This window comes from Pleuronectes platessa, chromosome 16 (assembly GCF_947347685.1).
Source record: "Pleuronectes platessa chromosome 16, fPlePla1.1, whole genome shotgun sequence".
NCBI classification, from domain to species: Eukaryota; Metazoa; Chordata; class Actinopteri; order Pleuronectiformes; family Pleuronectidae; genus Pleuronectes; species Pleuronectes platessa.
In genome coordinates this window covers 15,476,217-15,498,176 of record NC_070641.1, presented here as the reverse complement: position 1 = coordinate 15,498,176, position 21,960 = coordinate 15,476,217, and the positions used below count along the sequence as shown (strand labels likewise).

Below are 21,960 nucleotides of genomic sequence, written 5' to 3'. Positions count from 1 at the left end.
CACGTTCCCATTCATTTCCCATTTTAGAGAGTGGGAAAAATGGGTGTCTGACTCTCAATCCCTTTGTATATGTGCTGTCACAGTGTCTTTTTATTTATTTTAACCCATTCAGAAACTCGGCTGTCTCGACACAGCCTCTGTCTCAGCTGAAAAGTTCACAGGCGATATGTGTCAGTCAAAATCAAATTGTCATCCCACAGAAAATGGCTGACCAGAAGACAGTGTCAGCATGAATAATGAAGCGGTAACAAAACGGCCATTACCATCAGACTATTGGGCTCTGGTCTTTCAGGTCTGAGCTGTAAATCAAATCTGGGAGGACTGATTTGTTGGATTGCTCTGATCCCCATTCTGGGTTTGTCCCCCAAATGCTTTTCATGGAGGTTTGACAAGTGGGCGCTTCTACTCGCACTGATAAACAGCAGGGATTGGATCCAGACCCTGTTTTGCTCTCGCTGGAGCCCGGGGGGCTTGAAAGCACACAGATGAATGTTAGTCATTTGTTTATTATAGGTGATATTTGCCTGCTCCTAATCCCTGGCCAGATTAGCCTTGATGTGTTCCCTATCCCACCTTTTTCCACCATTGCAGTTCCTTGACATTTATGTTAGGAGTTTTTTTGAGTTAAGCGTGTGTGTATGAACAATATGTGCACACCGACACAGCCACCGACACACACACACATACACACACACACACACACACACACATGTATGCAAGGGCATGAATCTGGACTTTTGCATTTACAAATGTGACGTTTCACAGATTTCCCCTCTAACTGCATCACATGTAACACTCTGATCAGTACCAATAGGAAAATTTACCCTGGTTGATTTTTTTTTTAAATCCCCTTCCAGGGCATCTTGTGCTGTGGCCGGAATCCTGTTTAAGTCTTACAGTTTAGAGCTCCGGTAAGGGTTCTGTTTTTTCAAAACGGAAACTCTTAGAACCCCGTAGGAACCAATTAATCAATGACACTGAATGTCAGTGTAGCGTCATCGGAATCGGAAATTATTGACGTCACAAAGAACGAGTAAGCGGTCAGGGTGGTGTTTATGTGTCCGTCCTGTGTGTCATGAAAGTATTGGCCGAGCGTCACCTGGATCAGAGAGGGAACAGGGTTTATAGAGCCGTGCGAGCTTGTTCAGGATGGCCTTTAAAGAGCTGATCCCGAACACTGCATAAGTCTGTTTCCAGTTTCAAAACACGAGTACGCACATGCTCATTAACAAGCCGTGCTCTTTTTCCCCACACAGGGTTTTTGTGGGTGAGAAAGTCCTGCAAATCTGCACAAACACTTCTGCTCACAATCCTTGTTGCCCCAGTTCCTCCCACAAACACAGACAGAAGCAGATACACCAACTCACTTAGTTAGACTGACAGACGTGTAGCATGTAATTATCTATGTTTATGTGTGTGGGCTTTGAGGCCAAAAGGTTAAGAATGACAGTTAACTTTTCTTGGAATGCTCGAGTTAAACTAGTCAGGCTGAGAATCCCTTCCCACTGGGTGGAGCGGTTTGAAGGGATCTAGGGTCACATCCGGGTCAAGTCAGAAGTCAAGATGCAAGTGAAATGAACAGCATTTTACATTTTCAAATTCCAATTTAAGTTGAAAGTTTTACATAGTTAAGTCCAAGTATATTTTATAAGTGACAGAATTTACAGATACAACGTTTTCAATCTATTTAACCGTCACTGAAGCATACTTCCATCCGTGTTTTACGTTGGCATTGTTGTTAAGAAATCGGCCTTGGTCTAACTAACCAACACAAAAGTACTTTCTTCATCGTGTTCTTTTGTCCTCTAGCTTGAACTATTGTCTACACTGCCCCCTATGATTTCCAGAGGGTTCTCTCATTTTTTGACTATTCAATCCCTATTTGAAGAAGTGCGCAATCACGGATTAAATGAGTAGGAACAGAAGGTGCCGTCTGTTTCTACGTAAGCATCTCACCTTGAGCATAAATGAGCCTTTGGGGTTCACCACCTCAAGTACGAGTTCCGATTTCGGAGAAACCCTCACACAATAGATGACAATCAGTCTCTAACATGACTCAGTAGAGACACTAATATTTGGTGAGACTTGTCAGGCTGAATGCTTGACCCTCCGTCTACATCCTTTCCTAGCCAAGCTTTACTCACTGCACATGGAAGCCCTCCTGCCGAATCGGTCACAGCTGAGCTTCATGGGGTGTTGGTTAATTGGCAGTTTTTGGGTACGTGCAGATATGCTCCACTATGCATATCTTCCTCAATGTCCCATGCGTGATTAGCCTCTTTAAAGTGTCCTGTAATTGGCTGCACAGTCACAGTCCCCTGCTTCAACTGTCCCCTGTGGTACCTGATTGTGGCCTATTTGACCCCACAGCCCTGGGGTGAAAACCTCCTATCTGGCAGCCAAAACCAGTCCCCAGTAACTTCCTTTGTTGTTTGTTTTTAGTCTAACCCCGGCTTCATCTCTTTTTTCCCCCCTTTCTCTTTCTCTGTTCATATGAGTTATGAATCTCATTTCTTTTCGCGGGGGCAATATTGGGAAAAGTGAAATCTGCTCTGTTTCAACACCCTTTCATAAACCTAACCTGCCCCGTGTTTGTGTGAGTGTAAGGCAGTTCCTTGGTAACATGCCCGACTCCTCATTCCCAGAGAAAGGCCTCAAAGGCTCCCCCCCTCAGACTTGGCATTCACATCCGTCCTGGGTGATCTGCAAGTGGACAGCTCTAAGTGCAGGTGTGAAGAAACATTGAGGACACGTATGAAACCGCATTTGGAGAACGTCTGGGAAGCATGTGGCCACATTCTTTCGGCAGTTAGATCGCAAATGTGTCCTGTGATGGACCGCCTGCCCTGCTGACGTCCTCTGGCTCGTCACAGTTTCATAATGAGCTGACAATATTTTAACTTTTTCCCATGCATTGATTTATCTGTGGCCAACACTGCAATCCAATCTGTTTCCAATCTTATTTCACCGTAGATCAGACTTTTTCGTCACAGTCAGACTTTCGAGGAAAATAATGCATTTTGCCTTTACAAGCAGCTGTTAATTAGCTACGTGTTTGTTTGCATATAGAGCGAAGGGAAAGGAGATGTGGTCACTTGAGATGCTTGTGTGGACAGGCTGTGCCGGGTGTGAACTGATGCTGTCCACCAGTGGATGGATCACCAAGATTGCATGTTAATGTTGTTATGAACGGGACAAAAGTCCGGCTCTGGAGGACCCTGACTTGCCCATCTGATAAAACTGCCAGTGCCCTCTCCCTATACATACTACCCACTTCCAACTGGGCTGCATCAGCAGTACTGAAAGACCTGAAAGTACTGTGATCCCACCGTGGGGTGTATGGGTATGGCTTCGGCTGCACTACACTTTAATCCCCTTTCCTTTTAACCACAATGGGAAACATGTGCTCTCTCTGTGTAGGGTACAGGCCCACCATGGGAGAGGCTGTTTACCTTCACTCTAAAACTAACATTTCACTGCTCCTGTCACCATTCCTGGTCACTCCCTCTACTGGGTTAAACAGATGATAGGAGATAACTTGGTGGCATTTTCTTTTAAGAAAAGACAATTCATTGCCACCAGTGCTTCTGAATAGAACTGTTTCATCACTTCTCACCTTGTAAAACACACAAATTAGGTTTTTTTCCACAGTAGGGGAGGAGGGTTATGCTGTTTAATTTGTGTTATTAAGGAATGGCTTGATGTAACTTTATTATCCTCTTAAATTTCCATTTTTAAGCTGTAGCTTGGCTCAGCATATGACGCTGATGACTTGAAAGCAAACCTGGGAGCGGTGCCTTGGCAAATCGACCTCCTAAACCAGAATAATCCTCCATGTTAGGATTTATCATATGTATGGATCATGTCCCACTGCTGAAGATGTTCAAGGTCACAGTCCTTATCACTTCAAGGTGTAAGCTGTAAGTCGGCTGTTCTGTGCAGACAGGGTGTAAAAGGGGAACCAGCAGCCATATGCTAACCCCGTTGAAAGGAAATGCACTCAAGTAGACGACGCTATCTTTAGTTTATGGTTATGTTCATGCGTGTGTTGTCAGGAATGTGTGATATAACAGTGACCATATGTGTTTCTGAGTTATTCAATTCCATTTTCGCAAACCTTTTAGCCTTGCAATGTTTTTGATAGATTTATTGATCGGTGGCTTGTTCAGTAGCATTGCTCATCTTCAGTAAATGTCCAAATTATGATGAAAATAAATTGTGACATGTGAAAGGCTGTAACGGGTATGCACTGACATTCACTGTTAGTGTCATATCAAATTCAGCCCGCAGCGATTTGAAACTAGCTGTTTCCTGTTTTTAAAGTATTAGTTAGTACTGCTGTGGTCACATGGTCCTGTGGCTACAGAAACATTCCAGATAGGAGCTGCGAGTGCATTCACTTTCTAAGCTGTCACCAAATTTGGCACAGAACATCAAATCATGGACATTCTGAACTTGTTGTCGACTGAACTTCAGATATTTGGAGTTTCCCAAAGGTCAAAACCAAAGACCACACATCAATATGACTTCAACAAAACAACAAAACGCCAAAGTATCTTTCCAAGTTTTGGTTCTGTACTTGAATTAACTTGAAACCAGTGGCTATCCGGATAGTTCCAATTTTAAAGTCTTGATATGCTATGGGAAATAACTGCCAGTTATGTTAGTGAGGGCCAGAACTCGTAAAACCACCAACACAATGATTTATTGTCCAGTTGCTGTAAGAGTAACCATTGGGAGGCTTTGGCGACCACTTCCCAGCTCCTGGCTGGTGGCACCGTGTTACAGATGCCGGCCTCCGCAGGTGTGGGAGGTGATCTGAGGGATGAGTGAGCTCTTCCTGCAGGTAACCGGAGCCTCAGCCAGCTTCCCCTGTTGACCTGCCTAAATCTGCCCTTTGCGGTCTTCTTATCTGAGCATCCATTGCAATCTAACCCAGGGCACGGTCCCTCCGCTCCTCCATTCCCCTCGCTGCTGGTGTCCATCGCTGGTGCTCTCAGATATCACGGTGAAGAGAAAATGACCCGCTCGAGTTGAACTTGAGTTGGGATGACTGACAGAGTCCTGACGCCCCATTGTAGCCACAACTATCTCAGCTTCCTGCCACCCACGACTTCCCACCCTCTGACTTCCACAGGATCAAGGGCAAAAAGGAACACAGATAATGAGCTACTAAGTTTATTTATTTATTACAATGAACACTGAAGCAGAAGTGGTCGGTTTTTCAGACTCGATGGAGAGGTAATTGACATTTCCTTAAAGAAGTTGCAAAGACAAAATGCGATTTTGCTTGTTGGTTGGGCCAGAGGGACATGCTGATGTATTTAAAGGGCTTTCTGATTAGCAGAGTGGAGACTTAATGTAGATCCTGTAGGGACAGAGACTTGTACTTCTTCCAACTGTCTGGGTATGATTAAGCGGACCAGTCCACCATCAGCCAGCCAGCAAGCTGCTTTCGCACTATGACTGAGAATGAAAGAGTTGGAGCAGAAAACTCGGATAGCTGCACATCTGATCACTAAATCTAAAATGTGCAAAGACGTCAAAAGCACCATAGAAGCAAACAGTACCTCGTTCTGTTTTATTAATATACTATTTGCTTACTTGTTGAGCTCAGTTAAAATTAATAAAACCCCTGGAAAATGTTACTATAACTGAAGCAACTAGCTTTCTAGAGTTCCCTGCTTTAGTGCATCGGGGCTCGGTAAAATGAAGAGGACTTGAATCATTTGCGAATCAACTATCATTTGCATTTCTGCCAAACACATAATAAACGTGTTAGCACATGTGCTCATTCCATAGCGGAGCTGCCAAACAGCAGTCGAGCACTGCTGAAAGGATGCTTATCACAGCCCCCTATGATTTTCTTTAACAAAGACCTTGCTTTGTTTTGATCTTATGCGAGGGAATCTGTGGCCTGAGCAGCTCTCGTTTTTTTACTTTCACTATTCTTGATGTCAGCCATATACATGCAGTACATATCTCTGGGTCCTGTAAGCTTGTAGGCACAGTTTTCACCCTCTATTTCTGGGCCATGCTGATATGCGCAGGGTGGCGTACATTCTCAAAGACGAGAAGGTTTGTAGGGCAAAATCTGATTAAGCCATCTATGTGTGTTCATGTGTGTGTTGAGCTGCGTGGGCCTGGAGCTGTGTGTGTGTGTGTGTGTGTGTGCGTGTGCGTGTGCGTGTGCGCAGACCTCAGCTTGGAGATGTAATCTGATTTGCAGAAAGGAACGGGTCATTTCACATGACTGGTTTAGAGGACCACTGGCGCAAGGTTGTGCCAGTGCCCCGTGTGTGTGTCTGTGTATATCTTTGTATCTGTGTGTGAGAGGGAGAGAAAGAAAGAGAGCTCTTGCTTTATGCATACACCTACAAGTATTTATCTGTTTCCACATAGTGAGCTGCAGAAATATGATAATTTGTTAGTGCAGGCCCCTAAACAGTAGAAATAAGAAGGTGTTGATGTTTGCTGTATGGTTGAAGGAACCAAAACGCTGCAATGATTCAGTTGTTCTTGTTTTTAAATGAGATTTATTCGGAAAAGGTTACATGAAAGTGAGGCCACTGCTAATTAAGAGTCAATTACGCATCTGGAAAAAAGTACAGCCCTGCATCAGATGCAGGTTTTGTTTGTAGCCTTCTGTTTACACATCACATATAATCAGAGCTTTATTTTGAACTAATGGACCATCAGAAATTATATCAAATAATTGAAATCATCCTATAGCCTCAGCCTTCTTGCGAGGACTACAAGGATCAAATCCCCTAGAAGCTTTGCCTCCGATTCCCCTGTGATTTCTAACATTGTTTGTTGATGTTTTTTCGGGGTGGAGACTCTCAGTTGTTTTTTCAGAGCTGGATGTGGTCCATCATGTGATTTTCATTGAGGAGTGGCCGGAGGAGACGACCTCAGTAAAAGCAAGTGAGCGTGCATGAGCTTGTGTTTGTGTCGCATCTGGCCTCGCTAATAAATGCAGGTTGCTTTCCATCTGGGGGTCATCAGTTATGGTCATGACTTACAGTTTGCAGCCATGTGTGTGCTTGTCGGTTGTGTGTGTGTGTTTGTGTCTGTGTGTGTGTGTGTACATGCTTGTTTACACGTAGGCATGCACAGTTCTTGTGAGCTGTGCACATGATCTCTCTGCACTGCACACTCCTGTCTTCTCTGAGATGTACAGATGTGTGTTTGTGGTGTTTGGCTGTGTGTTTTCTCTCCCATGTGTGGAGAGCTCATAAGCAGGACGATGCAGCAGGCAGGAAGCTCTGATCCCATCAGGCGTGTCAGCAGGGGCAGTTTTTCATAAGGCAGTAATCTCACCACACAAAGGGGCATCCAATATTAGAGAGAGCCCCTACCCCTGAGCTAATCAAGACCCGACCAACCCTTCTCCTGGCTCTCCAGCCCTGTAAACATTACCTCATCTGGAGGCTTAGCCTAGCCACATGCCGCTCCAGCCTGCTGGTGTACATGATAACTCACTTAGCTCAGTACGATAGCTAAAAGAAACGGAAATATGAGAGGGGATATAAAAGAAATGGGGCCGGCACAAAGCTACCTAGGGTGCCTGGTGCCAGGGAAAGGTATTTTAAAAGGAGGAATTATTTTACCATGTCCTCCAGAAACTCTGGGAAGCAATTCGCCGGTATTCAGTTTCTCTCCCCGCCGTCCTGTTATTGCTGTTTTCCCCTCAACTCTCGGAGCCTTCAACCTGAAAGGAGGTTCTTAAGTTCAGGCTTTGTGTCACTCGGAAACAGTGCATTTGTTTCCAGGGGAACTGGTCTGGGACAGTGAAACTCAGGAGCTGAGAGCACCTTTGTCTGTGATTGGATGAAGACGCCACAGCTTCCTTCACATGCTTGTATGAGGAAACCTGCAAGTTTTCAATATCTAACCGAACTTGTTGACCTTATAAAATAAAACCAAGTACATTTCAAATTGGTAAAATGGAAAAAGCCACTTTGAATGCTTCCGTTCTTCTGAACTGCCAGGTGCTGCCGAACTCCACTGAAACCTTAGATTTACATAAACCAGAGTCACGCTGATCTATGCTGCTACTCCTGGTTTGACTCTTTAAATGGTCTGTGAAGATACTGGAGAAGGTCTGATTCATCTGGTCATTATGAACCCGGTGCCTGACAGAATAATGCATCACGAACGTATGGCAGCTGATCGTTACTTAAAAGTTCAGTGTGAAGGTGAAAGGGATCTATTGGCAGAAATTAAATATGTAATAATCCTAGGGATGTTTTCACTAGTATGTTTCATCTAAATTCTACAAATGTTATCTTTACCCTTGAATGGGCCTTTTATATTTAAACAATTTATATTGACATCAGGAGTGGGCGCTCTCTAGGGAGGCAGCCATGTTTTTTTTCAGTAGTCCAGACTGAACAAACTGAACTAAAGTTCTTCAAATTTGGTACAAATGTTCCTTTGGACTCCTGGTTGAAGGTCAAAGATCAAGGACATGGTGACCTCATGTTCTTCTGATTATGATACATCAGGAACACCAAAAATTAAATAACATCTGGTCAAACATTAACTTGGACTCTGATTAAAATTTGAATGTCAAATGTCAAAGTCACTGCAACCTCACAAAACTCTTCTGCCTTGTGAAAATATTATCTTTGAACACTTTGAGGGAATCACTTCAAATTTGGCATAAATGTTCACCTTGACTCACAGATTCATTGAATCGATTTGGGAGGGCTCAGTCGAGGTCCTGGTGGTCTCACAACACATGTTTTCGGCCTCTTTGACATGATATCTTATATCTGTCTTTCTTCTCGAATCTATCCTTTGTGGATTTCTTTTAATTTTGACTTGATTTCACTTGGACACAAAGATGATCCGATCAAGTTCAGTCGTCTGAGGTAAAAGTCACGGTGACCTCACATGAGTCTGGAAAAAAGTTTATTGTCCGAAACTGCCCTAGATGGTTGAGACTTCCAACCACAGCCAGTTTATTTTCCCTTGTTTAATTGTATTATTGTTTAAAGATGTGAACATCCAGTAGTTTACAAGAACAAAAAAACAGGAATGTAAAAGTAAATAAATACAATTTTGTGCACCAAAATAGAATATACTCCTGTTATTTGTTAAGTAATGGAGGTTTGCAACTTTTAACTATAAACCTCCCTATGAAAACAGACAGCGGAGGTATGTTCTCTCGTTGTACTGTGGAGAAATAAATATTTGTTGGAGTGTTAATGCAAGTTTAGGCAGAGCTGGACTAAATTAAATCTGATTCGTCCGTCTTTTTGGTTGACGTTTATGTTTACACTTAAATGAGCCCCTCTGAATCATTTCATTTCCCCCCGTCCTTTATCTTTTACAGATGATCTCAGAGGAGCAACAAGAAGAGGCTGAGTAATGGAAACATGATCTTCAGTGATTCAACAGGTAAGGATGACTCTGCTTTTTCTTTGATATTCATTCAGAGGAATAGATGATGCATTCTTATTAATGGACACTGACAGTCGCAGCCAGAGTTTGGTCTGTACACTGATCAAGTGGAGGCAGCAGTGGTAGTTCACATGTTGAGGAGACATGATCGTGGTGTTGGCACTGGCCTCGTGCCCGTGTTCCTGTTTTTATTGTGTAACTCCAGTCATGACAGCACAGTAAAGAATGCAGTTGCACAGAGATATCACTTCAAACACTGCTTTTCTCAGGAGCCTCAGATCCTTTCAGTGGTACTGAATGAAGATATGCTTTGATGGCCCACCACAGAGTCGGTGGCCTTCAAAGAAACCCGTTGACGGGCTTTTGCGCAGCAGCCAGCAAGCTGAATGAGTGGCACTGTATACGTGCGCCTCTCAGGGGTAGCCGTGGGTGTTCTCAGTGGAGGTCAGACATGCTTGACCTCAACATGAGTAGTCTTTTTTTTTTTTTTCATGCCTGCATTGTCTTCTTTGATTTCCACTACCTGGTTCCCTCAGTAAACGAAGCGGGGCTGTGTGTGTGTGGATGGCAGGGAGCCAGCAGACAGGTACAGTAGATGTGCTGATGAGGGAGGGAGATAGGGGGACGGCCTCGGCGGCAGCCCCAGGCACAGACAGGCGTACACGGGCAGGCTGACGCTCAGAGGCAGGTTGGGACGTGGTTCTCTGTGCTGATCCTTCTCTCCTGGCTCTGCTTCCCGGTGAGGCATAGGTGAGAAACGTGGGAAGGGAAAAACCAGAATGGAGGGCAAGGGAGAGATCAGGTAAAAAAAATGTATTTGGTTGAGAAGCGAAACTGAAGAAGTATAGAACTATAAATAAGTTTAGACAACATTAATCAAATCTAAAAAAAGTGTGTTTGGTTGAAGCTTAGGCCAGGGGAAGAAAGTCGGTAACAGACGGGGATCTGTGAGGCCCGAGGGAAGGAGGGAGGAGTGCAGGAGGAGGTCGATGAAGAAAGAGAATGAGGCCATATCCGGTACATGGGTGGAACGTGACTTCGAGCAGGGAAACCAGCTCAGAGGTGCAGACAGGCAGAAAGAAGATGAGAAACACTGATGGATGACTACTTATCCTCTGACATGTTGTTCCTTCCCCGGGCAAAGGACAGGCAGGACGGGCCGGTCCTGCCACTTCGCTGCCTTGACAACCACGGGCCTGAGTGGATGGTGTGTGGGGGGGGGCAGACGACATTATGTCATTGCGTGGGAGGCTGTGAACACTGGCACAGGTAGAGCAGAGCAGAGGTTGACAAGAGGCCACCTGCCTGCATTACCTCACCTCGGGCCGTTCTCACATTGTTGTGAATGAGCTGATGTTATGCACCGATAGAACATGTGCATCCAGCTGTCGCTCTGGATATAAATCAGTTTTTCCAAGTTTCCCACACTCGTGTTCTAGACAGACATTCTATGTCATGTCTTCAAAAACTGGAATCAGATGTGTCTTTGTAATCAGGGCGTTTGTTATCTTTTACTGTTCTGTGTGCCTTAACAATACGAGAGTGACATCTTAATTCGGATATTGGACTGAAGGACTCACGCTGCTGGAAGCAAAACGCATCTGGGAATTTGCCAGCGCATTTAATGTGATGATTTGATTTGGACGAGGCGCTGGGTGCTTCATCTGCAACTTCTTCATGCCAGGGTTGAAAGTAGCAGCCAAATCAGTTCAACTGAAGGCATCAGCTGAGGAGATGCTTGTGTCGATCAGCTGTGTATGTTTGATGAGTCTGAGGAGTTTGAGGAGACAGTTACCTTTTTGATATTGTGAAGAAGAATTAAAAAATACCAGCAAAGCCTCTAACTTCTTTCGAGTGGGTATGAGAAACATGTGTCACTGTTAAAGCTTCAAGTGGTTGTTGGCTTCCAACAGTCATTAGTTTCTGTATTATGTTTCTAGGATCATGTTAAATCCCGGCCTGGACTGCGGACCTGCATCCCCTGCAGCAGATGTTTGCTCTTGGCACGGCTGCTGACAGCATGAGCTCCATCACTGACAATGTTGCTGCTCAGGACCCGCGCCAGCCGCTTGGACTTGGAGGAGCTCTGACATAAACTCAGCAGGACAGCGGCGTGTACTCCGCCGCTCCGACATTATGGAACAGATCAGTCAACCCTGTCTGGAGAGATGCTCAAGTAGGAAAGCCAAATCAGTGAATGTGCATTCGCTGTAGTTACCACAATGGATCTACATATTATTTGACTTTTTCTAAATTGAACCTGGATTAATATTTTCCTGTATATGCATCTGCTTTTGATATCCAGCGCTTATTCATACTGTTGTTCATACCCTGTACCGTAGTTGTGACATTTACTGTGTTATTCTGGGACAAGAGTCAACAGGCGCTGGAACTGTAAATGGAATATAATCAGATGTTATTTTCATTTTTTAAGACTTTTTTATTTTTTTAACAAACCGGTGGCAGCGCTTTCACCAGCGCCGGCACACATGAGGTTTGTGGAGTGAAGTGAAATTCTCCTGTGGTGTAAAAACTAATTAATACACATGTGATCGAGATTCCTCAGAAGGATCAGGCCATTATCAACACAGTGTTAATGAATGTTAACCTTTAAAAACTCTCCCACTAACCCTGCATGTCCCTGTGACACTCTGTGTGTGGTTAATATTCCTGTCAGGCTGCGTATTTCCATGATGATTTATTGCAACATATCTTTGATTGTGTTATTTGCCGAAATAAAAGAGTGTCTCCAAGCTTTTGTATGTTTTGTTATTGCAGCTGCAGATGTAAGATCATCATCAGCTAATAAGATGATTTAATGGTGTTCGTTATACGTCTGCAAATGCTTGAGTGTTTTTACTGTTTGTCACGCTGGCTTCGTTACTGGTTTGGCCAGTATTTGCCGATCTGTTACCGTCTCAATTACCGTCTGTCATCGTCTTTGTCTATGAATTTCTTTCCTTTTCTGCTCAATCAACAAGACGTGAAACAATATTTATTTTTATAGTGGCAATGCACAAATGTAGTTTAAATGTTGATAAAATGAAATGTTGAAAATCAGAGGTTTTTACCTAATAGTGTCACTAACAGGCCCGGATCCAGAAGATCCACCCAATTGGTCAAGTTCATTCTGTGTCATTTGAATCTGCCAATCACGTTTATTTCATTCTCCCTTTCAGAATTTACTGATTTCTGAATTGCTGGTAGGCCGCAAAGCTGGGTTTAAAAAAAAACTGTTCCCTAATTGAAATGTAAGGATCGATCACACTCAGGTTTTATTGTGCTGCCTTCAGGTGCTGTCAAAAAAAACACTGCAGAGAGGACGACCAGGCCAAAGTCTCCAGGTGTTCACAGTTTGTTCATCTACTAAAGTGAACCGGGCTGTTGAACTTGTTTTTTTACATAATTTAAATAAATGACACCTGTATCATTACAAATATCGTCCGTTCACAGCTTCCTCACTGGAACCAATCACTTGCATGCGTGCTTCCATGGGGGGTTAACAAAGGTTCAGTTGCGCTACTCTGTTTGCAAAAAGAATTATTCAATATAATTAAAATAATGATAATCATTATTGTAATTACACCACAGCTTTGTTGAACTTCCTATTGTGACACATTTTTTAAAACTGAAAAAGTGCACGTCCCAATTTGCTTGTATTGCCCCCTCCCTCCCAAAAAAAATCTAAGCACTCTAGATTCAGGCCTTGTCAATAATGGCTACATCTGAAATGATGCAGCGTAAAAACACATTCACAATTTGTCACAAGGCAAATGACATCATGGAAAGTGAGTCTGCTGACTTTACTTTCTGTAAACCTTGCCTGTATGATGTTGAGGGAGAAGTGTTTTAATGTCACTCTCTGGGTCAAGCTGCAGGGAGTTTTCACCGGCTTGTGGATACGAAATTCCCTGCAACCCCTTGCTTTCCGCAGAAAGACTTTCCAGTGTTTTCAATTGGTTATTGTAAGTTCAGCGATTCAGCGGCGACTTCCCCTTCAGCTGTCTCTCTCGCTGTCAATTTGGAGCTGGGATTCAATAAAGTTTGGCTGAGGGGGCTGGTTGGGGGGGGGGGGCTGCAGGGGGATGGGACTCTGCTGGGAGAGTTTGAGGTAGCGGCGTTGCCAAGGAGGTAATTATTCCTCAAGGGGTTTGCGTATTGTCGTCTTTTTTTTTTTTTTCTGTGATAAAATAAAGTCGGCCGGTCTCGTCTCCATTGCGGGGAGCGCAGGCTTAACAATGTCCTGACGAGTTCTTCAAAAGCATCGAAGGGATCATATTAAGAATCACATTTGTGGTGGGGGGGGCGGACGAGGTCAGCGCCATCTGAAAAAGAAAGAGGAGGGGGGTGTGAGGGCCACGGCGCTGATGTTTTGGAAGTTGAGCTTCATGACATCCTCATAGCCCTGCTTACGGTCAACAACATTAGCATGTCGACAATGCACTTCCCCTGCTTGCCGGCCTCCCCCGCCTACCTCCCCTCCTCCCCACTTTTTTTTTTTTTCACACACACACACACAGACACACACACACACACACACACACACAGCTCAGGGGGGAAATGACCTCGCTGCAGCTCTCAATTCACTGCACTTCTATAGCGCTGAATGGACCGGCTCAACAAAAGGTGACATAATTTTCTCAGGGTTTGATTGGGCCCACTCCATGCTACAGGATGACATCATGCAAATCCCCCCCCCCCCCCCCAAACACATCACAACCAGCATATCAACCAACACCCCCCCACACCCCTCTGCTCCATGTTCTTGGATGCTGTGTTGCCAAGACGACAGAGTTAGGCCCAGGCTGGGGGACAGGACTTGGCAGTATACGTCCATAATGAGCTCAGGCTGCGTTGCTCTTGTGTTTGCAGTAAACAGTCTTGGGAAATGATAGTGGGGGGGGGGGGGGGGTGAGGGACACTATCTTGGATACAATGTCCTCTTTTTTTTCTTTTTTTTCTTCTCTATTAAGAGTGTTGATGTAACTCTAACTGTAATTGGAAAAGTACTTCAGCAAATGGTGTCAAGCCACAAACTTTTAATGTCAAGCTTTGTGTCGACTGGTTACCCCTCACTTGAAGCGCTGCCAAGTTTTGGTGCGAGTTTCATTGTGTTTCACTTTCTCTCGCCCGAGTTTCAAGTGTGTATGTGTGTGTCTGTGTGTGTGTGTCTGTGTGTGTGTGTGTGTGTTTATGGAATGGAAGATGTGGGGGCATATGAATAGGGACGTGGGCTTTTGCACAGATCACAAGCTTGATTCATTTTCTAAGGGCAGTGTGGCGTCTTTAATCTGCCCTCAGTTGAGATTTCTCTTCACCTATTGTTTTGTAATTTTTTTTATAATACCCATTTTGATTTTTGAAATGTAACTTATAATTAACTTTCCTAAAAAGAGATCCATGACATGATTTCACCGATAAAACCTTTCCACAACTTTTTATGTACCCACATTTTAGCGGCAGTAGTCGGGGTGTTTCTCCGATCACCAGTATATGACGTCAAGTAACAAATACTGGATTCTCCCACAGTATCAGAGCCAGAAAAGCTGCCATTGGCTGCCGAGCTCAGTTCGGTACAATCTGCGACCCTGACTAATAAAGGCCACTTTTCATGCTGGTGCGCATGCAGGACTATTATAGGCCCCGTACACCAGAGTATCACACACATACAAATAGCTGTTTCCCCTTGGAATCGTCGTTAATGAGGATAATTTGAAGTGAGGTTGACATGTAGCCCGGAGCCAAACCTTGTTGGTTCCAAACACTCCTGCACCATAGACGCCTTTAAGCACACTCCAAACCATTTCCTCAAATTGGGGCTGCATCCGAAGAAAAAAATGACACAATTACCACTTGGTCTTGGACAAAGTCCACGCCTCATGTAAAACGTTACCGAAAAGAGTAATGCATGACACATGGTAGTGCTCGTCCTGGTGCATACTGGTTTAATAGACAAAATAAGATAACTTGCTTCTTCTGCTCTTCCCATACAGCTTTCTGTCTTTATCTTGTGCGTCATGCCAGGTCCCCTACCCACTTTAAAGTGCCCCTCTCGGCAGGCCTCATGCTTTCCCTTTGGTGATATGATTGGCTGTGGTGTGCTGGGCTGGCCCCACCTTGGACTTCGATGGAAGAAAGCATTTCTTTAGTGGGTTTTCGAGCTTGGATGAGCGCTGACGGGATATCGGTTACCTCTGGCATGCTGAGGCTGCGTGGGCTCCCAGTGACCATGACGTCGATCCACTCAGCTCTGCCTGCACTGGAGAATTTTGTGGGAATCCACTCCGTTCCCTTTTCTCTCTATTTTCCACAATTGTTCTTTATAGCGGTAACCTATTTTCCAATAGGTTTTCACTTTCTAATGTGTCATGGGATTTACCTTGACTTTATTATGACGGTATTTTCCATAGTAAGAACTTTATCAACGTATCAACAGCAAATTGATGGTGACATTCGGGTTAGGTGCTGCCTAAAAACCATAGAACCTAAAGCAGGGTTTCTGGTTTATTCAGGGGGACAACCTTGATTGGCAAGGTGACATAGATGAGGCAGTTGCATGGCAAAGCATCCCTCAGTCTGGGCAAGCACCCTCTGTCACCCTCTCCATCCCTCGCCGCGCTCCCTCTCTCTTAATCCCCATTGAGTAGGAGACGGGGAGACTCAGGAAGCCGGAGAGGACGATGAGGAGGAGGGGAGCAGCAGAACAGGCCAAAGGCTCCGCTGACATCCATGGGAATCTGCGGATCCATTCAGTGGTAATTATCAGCATCAATGCAGAGAGGCAGTGGCAAGGCGAGGGGCGGGGGCAAGGGGGTGTGGGAGAGTTCTGGGGGCTGGGGTTGGGCGGGATGTTGGAGGAGGAGGACGAGGAGGAGGAGGGTGGTCGGGTGGGTTAGGTCAAAATAGAAACCAATGGCGTACCAGGGGAGCCGAGAGGTTGTGAGGTGGAGAGCGGTCCCGAGTTTACTTTCAATTGTGCTTGAGATGACGTGAGCTTGACCTTATGGGTATAAGCACATTTTGATTCAGAGCAGCATTTCCCCTTCTTACGTGTCTGGTCTCTGGAGAAGTGATGACAAGAAATCACCTATTTATAGACAGAGGAACTGTACGATACATCATCACAAGTAGGGCCAGTAAGAGATAGTGCCGATTAGCAACAAGTTAAGATTTAAATTTAAGTTGATTTATAGGGAATTAAATCAATGTTTTTTCAATGGCTATGTGAGACAGTAAAAATAATTTCCGATAGTCTTCCTGCCGCTCTGCGTGAAACGAAGGAGCATGACGGCCGTTCACAAACCCGGGATGCCAACCCGCTGTCCTCTCTGCACCATACATCACTCTGACAGGCCATTTCACTCCTTGATTCCGAATTCCTGCCGAGCGACCACCTCAAACACTCTGGGTTGTCCCCGCTCGGTGAGAACGTCACTCTCAGACCACTGAACACCACGTCTGAACTCCTGCCGACTGGCTGCGGAGCCAGATCCGTCCAATCCGGGAAATTGTGACAAATGCCTTTTTTTTTTTTTTCTCTCTCCCTTTTCACTCGAAATCTGATAATTTTCCAGCTGCATCAGAGGCCTGACCTTTTCTGACTGGCAAAGAGGAAGGATCAGTTTTGAATTCACGACACAAAAAATGTTTTTTCCTTTTTTTTAGAAGCGCATTTTTTCCCCAACAGTGTTTCTCATTTCTTCTCTCTGTGAAAGAAAGGTCAAGTCAAAGGTCGGGTCGGTACTTGTCCTCTTCGTTAGAAAGCCTATTGATAGTCTGGAGTTTACCTTGGGAAACAGTCAGATAGAGATGTCTCATTATGCCTCTGGTGAATTTAGACAGAGGGTGTCAGCCTGTCAACCGCACGGATAAATGTCTTCATGTGGAGCTGTCACAAAGAACTGTCGTAGTGAGTTGGTCATGTTTTTGTGCACCAAGCATATGTCTGTGAAAAGCTCTGAAAATAAGGAAACGGACAAACCTATACTGAGTAAAGCATCAAAATAAATATCTTAAAAAATACAAATATTGCAGTCAATATTTTTAAACACCTATAATTCGAACAAAGCCCCAAAAAGCAGAAGTGAAAGTTATGTGCTAACATGTGAAACGTCTAAAAGCAACATGCTCTACACACGTTTTAACATCTTAAAGAAAAACCTGTTTCACCTTTTAATAAATGCATGTTTACATAAAAGTGTCATAAAACCTGTATATTCTCATAGATTGTTTTAAAATTAACTGAATATCTTTTTCTCTATAATTATGTTTCACCTCAATGCACTGTATAGAAAATAACTATAACTAAATCCACATTAAGAATAAAAAGCACCTTGTCTTTTTTGTCTCCATTCATGCACAAGCTCTGTATGCACATCCCAAAAAAATCTTCAACAGTGTGTCAATACTGCCTCCACTCACTGGTAGTTAAAGTCTGTTTGTTTTCACCTGTTGAAGCAGGTATCTGCTGATTTCTGGTGAACCAAGGCTTCGGGGACTGTGCTTTTCCTTGTAATTACAGTGTATTCAGTATCATAATCTCATCATCTAATCCCAGCAAATCTGACGAGTGCACAGCGTCCCACACTGCAAGAATCCTCCGGTCGGGGGAAAGCTCCGACCCTTTGACCCCCACACACACAAAGTTCCTTTTTACATGCACCACTTGAATTTCGTTTCCTGATGTGTAGAGCTGGCGGAGGGGTGAGGAACAACGTGAACCCACACAACCATCTATCACAATGATAGCACAAACAAGATGGTGCTGGTGTGTCACCGATGTCGCGGCATTGTGTGCAACGCGGCCCTTTCTCCCACGTCCTCCTGCTCGAAGCCCTGACTCGTTTGAACAGAGAGGAGCCTCAAACACACTCTGGTTATTCTTCACACACATAGACGTGTATCTCACTCAGCCATACCCAGATAAGACCTGTCCTTCCTGGGCTCGGCCGGTCGATAGCTATCTGCCTGCAGTGCAGTTGGGCCCTGTTTACACACACAGGGAGGCCCTCGGCACCAACACACACATGTGATTTGCACACAGCCAAGGGCACAACACACAGAGGAAATCAACCCCGTCCACTCCTTTCCCACCTTCTCTCACTGACATGGTTTTATCAACCAGAGTTTGTGCAGTGAAATGAGAAGTAAGGCCAAAATAATTCGTTTGACGGTGAAATAATAATACTGCGATTGCTCGTGGGATTTTGACAATTTTGCATATAAGCTAATAATAACACTAAACAGGGTAAAGGCTGAATCCTACAGGCAGAAATCGGAGGAATCCGAGACAAAATTAGGCCTTTTATCTTGAAACAGAGGATGATCAAAACACTGCACACTCAGCCCTCTTCTTCTTTTTCTCCTCTTCTCTCGTGTTTGCATTTCAAAGGCGGCTTTGTCTTCCTGTTCATCCCACTTGAAATGTAGCCCAGAAAGTTGACAGTGTGCGATCTTATCCGAGAGCCCCAGAATGCTCCTGTCCTCGCCAGAAATTCTAAACGCTTCCTACTTTCTTTCTTTTTTAAGGCCCCGGAGACACCATTCATTATTATTAAGAAATGATCATGTTAAATCAATCTTAAGGCCATTTCACATTTTTGTTAAATTAGTTTGATAAACTGTAATTGATCAATTCTAGGATGATTAGAAATAGGTATAAATTATATATATTTAATTTTTTCAAATATTAATTTTACATTTTCACAATTTCTACATTCATGCACATTATAAATAATATAAATAAACATTTATAGTGCAGATAAGTATTTTAAATTGGTAAATTTGTCTATAATCGAGTTAAAACCTGATATTAACATAACTTTTTGTTGACTTAACAAAACAAAAATACATGTGTAAATGCAACAAATGTGTATTGAGGATGTATTGTGATCAGATTTGCCAAATTATCCCCGGAGGTGGTCAGGAATGCGCCCTGACCGCGTTGAACCCAAATGTAAATGTGTTGTCAATGCGCATACAAAGGCTATGTGGGTAGAAATGGTAACATATGCATAACTAGTCCAAACCAATGAGGTAGCAGCAGCTCACAGCCATTAGTCAGTAAAAAAAAACAAGCAGTTCTCTCCTCAGTCTTCACATCAATCAAGATAACAGCTTGTTCTCTTCTTCTTCCTCTGTCGTTTTTGTTTTGTTGTTGATCCTGTTGGTTCAGATCAAGATCAGATCTCAGTGTAGACGCAGAGGACTCATATTAACCCCTGGTGTGAATGATTTAAAATCATATCGAGATACAATCTGGATATGAAACACATTTTAATGCCAGATGTAAATTGAGTCTTATGATTGTGATTATTTTGTCTGGGATCAAATCACGTATCATGTTGTGATTAATTTGAAAGTATCTGTACACGTTTCTAGAAGCTCTGAACATGTGAGCAGAGTCGAGGGATCTGGACACGAGTCAGCAAGTACATTCGCTAAAACAACACTGAGCAGAGGTTCTCCCCAGAGTTTCCTTTCCCTGTTCTCAGAAACAAACATGAATTCACTCATTTCAGCAAACTTGATTTGGATGTTGAAACTAAATTAAAAAAAAAATTGCACTGGCCTGCGTCCAGTCGGTGAGAATTGTGGAGTTAAGTGCAGATGTAACGTCTGTTTGCGGCAAACACACGTCACATAACACGACCTGTTCGGGCAAAATGGAGAGCGAAACCCCCCTTTCCAGTCCAAAAGGCCAGACATGATGAATATGGATGTTTTGTGTGACATGTTCGTATGCTGAGGCACGTTCAGATTTTGTGGGGCCCGCATTAACACACATCAATCACTGACCATGAGTGGTGTTTTTAGGGTGGATGCATGATGTGACTAAGTCAAGGCTGTGCAACATTTTCCAGCGGTCGGCTCCATGCGTCCTCCCTCCGGGGACCTGTTTGTGTTTTGGAGAGCAGGATCAGGGGCTCTGGCTTCCCGGCCCTCCTCTTGGAAATCTTGGTCGGGACACAAAATGCCGCCCGGCGCGCTGGCTGTCGATCCTGTGTATTGTTCAGCCCTGAGAAAACGCAGGACCGTCTAATTGGGCCTTTGTTGCTTTGTTTGTGTGCTTCTGTCAGGTGTGTTTCAGCACAACTTCTTAGCAAATGCCTGCATGACTGGATACAGCTCTTTTCCATTAATGTGAAAAGTTTCATTGTGCTCACTGGTGGATGAAAAGCGTTCCCATGTTGAAACCCCCTGAGAACAGCCATCAGCGAGTTGTCCCATCTCCCGCCCGAAGCGGTGTGAATGATGCTGTCACGTTTGCAGGTGAGTGTAATGCAGCACCTGTTGGGATCAAGCCCATTTCTCATTTCTCATGGGACATAATGCAAAATATCGTCTGGTCCAATTACAAATCACAATTGGTGCACGAGGAAACTCGAGCTGGAGTCATGCAGCGTCCTTAAAATTGTAATCGCTGTTTATTCCCACCCACAGCTGCACAACCTTTGTTCAGATGTCACTTAGCGCTATCCAATAGGATTGCAATGCTGTCTTCTTGTTTAACATCCTCAAACCATTAAATGGCATTAGTCAAGTTAGTCAAAGTCAGGCCGCCTGCTTCCTGTTCTCCTACAGTCGGATTTCAACTCATTCATTCCTTTATAGAACCTGGGAACTCCCCCGACAGAAGACAAGTAACGGGAATAATTATTCTCAATAATTGGAATTAGGACATGACAGTGACTTTGTTGTGTGTACTGGCGAAACCGTCATCTCAGATATTCAAAGAATCCCTCCAGCGTAGCGATGTGTTTGTGCTCTTGTTGACGTGTTTACAACCAGGGCCTGAGGGAGTCACTCAGCGAGCCAGTGGACATGGGTGTGAAGCTGCGGTTTCACAGCTGGAGCCGAGCGTCTCCCATCACATGATTGGAGCTCTTGTGATGGCCATAATGACAGCGGTGGCGGCGGTGGCGGGGTTACAGAGAGGTTATGACCAGCTGAGAAAGTGCCACAGTTTATTGCCACTGACGGGGAGGGGGGGGGGGGGGGGGAACCAATTAACTGTGACACCACAATGTTTTTTTGGTTTCACATCCAGAACCTCCTCAGAAATTGATGTCATTTAAAACCGCTTAGTGCCGGCGTTATTTACAGCTGTTTTATAAAATGTTAAAACTTTGCTGTTGGGGGGGAAATAACTTTTAATGAACACGGAAAGTCTGGTGTGATTTATAACAAACACAGAGTGTGGGATGGATGGATGGGAGTGAAAAGAGTGTCTTGGGAGGGGAGCACATCCTGTCAGCTGAGCTCTCTCTCTATCTCGCCCTTCCTTCTTTCGCTCGGTTTCTCCTCTTAGCATCCTGTGCTCCTGACTGCATGCAGGGCGATGTGTGGGTTGGTGGAAACGCTCCTCGGGGTCTCCAGCTGAATCGGGGCTTGGCCTGGAGATGTGCTCCGGGGTCACCCGACCCTTTCACCCCTGGGTTGACCTTCTCAACTTCATGTCTCCCCAGGGTCAGACACATAGCCATACTGAACACATTAACCCACTGACCTCCTCTGTCCTGCTTATTGATACACAGAACACTTCATCCT

The 21,960-nt window shown here is 44.4% G+C and overlaps 1 long non-coding RNA gene across 2 annotated transcripts in view; it reads left to right on the top strand.

Moving 5' to 3' along the window:
* The window catches only part of LOC128459073 (uncharacterized), a 53,219-nt gene extending 41,055 nt beyond the window's left edge, over positions 1-12,164 (top strand). For both annotated transcript variants that reach the window (XR_008342096.1, XR_008342097.1), the window contains 2 exons: positions 9,344-9,408; positions 11,352-12,164. This is a non-coding gene — a long non-coding RNA (uncharacterized LOC128459073). The remainder of the gene's footprint in view (positions 1-9,343; positions 9,409-11,351) is intronic.
* The last annotated feature ends 9,796 nt before the right edge of the window (positions 12,165-21,960 follow it).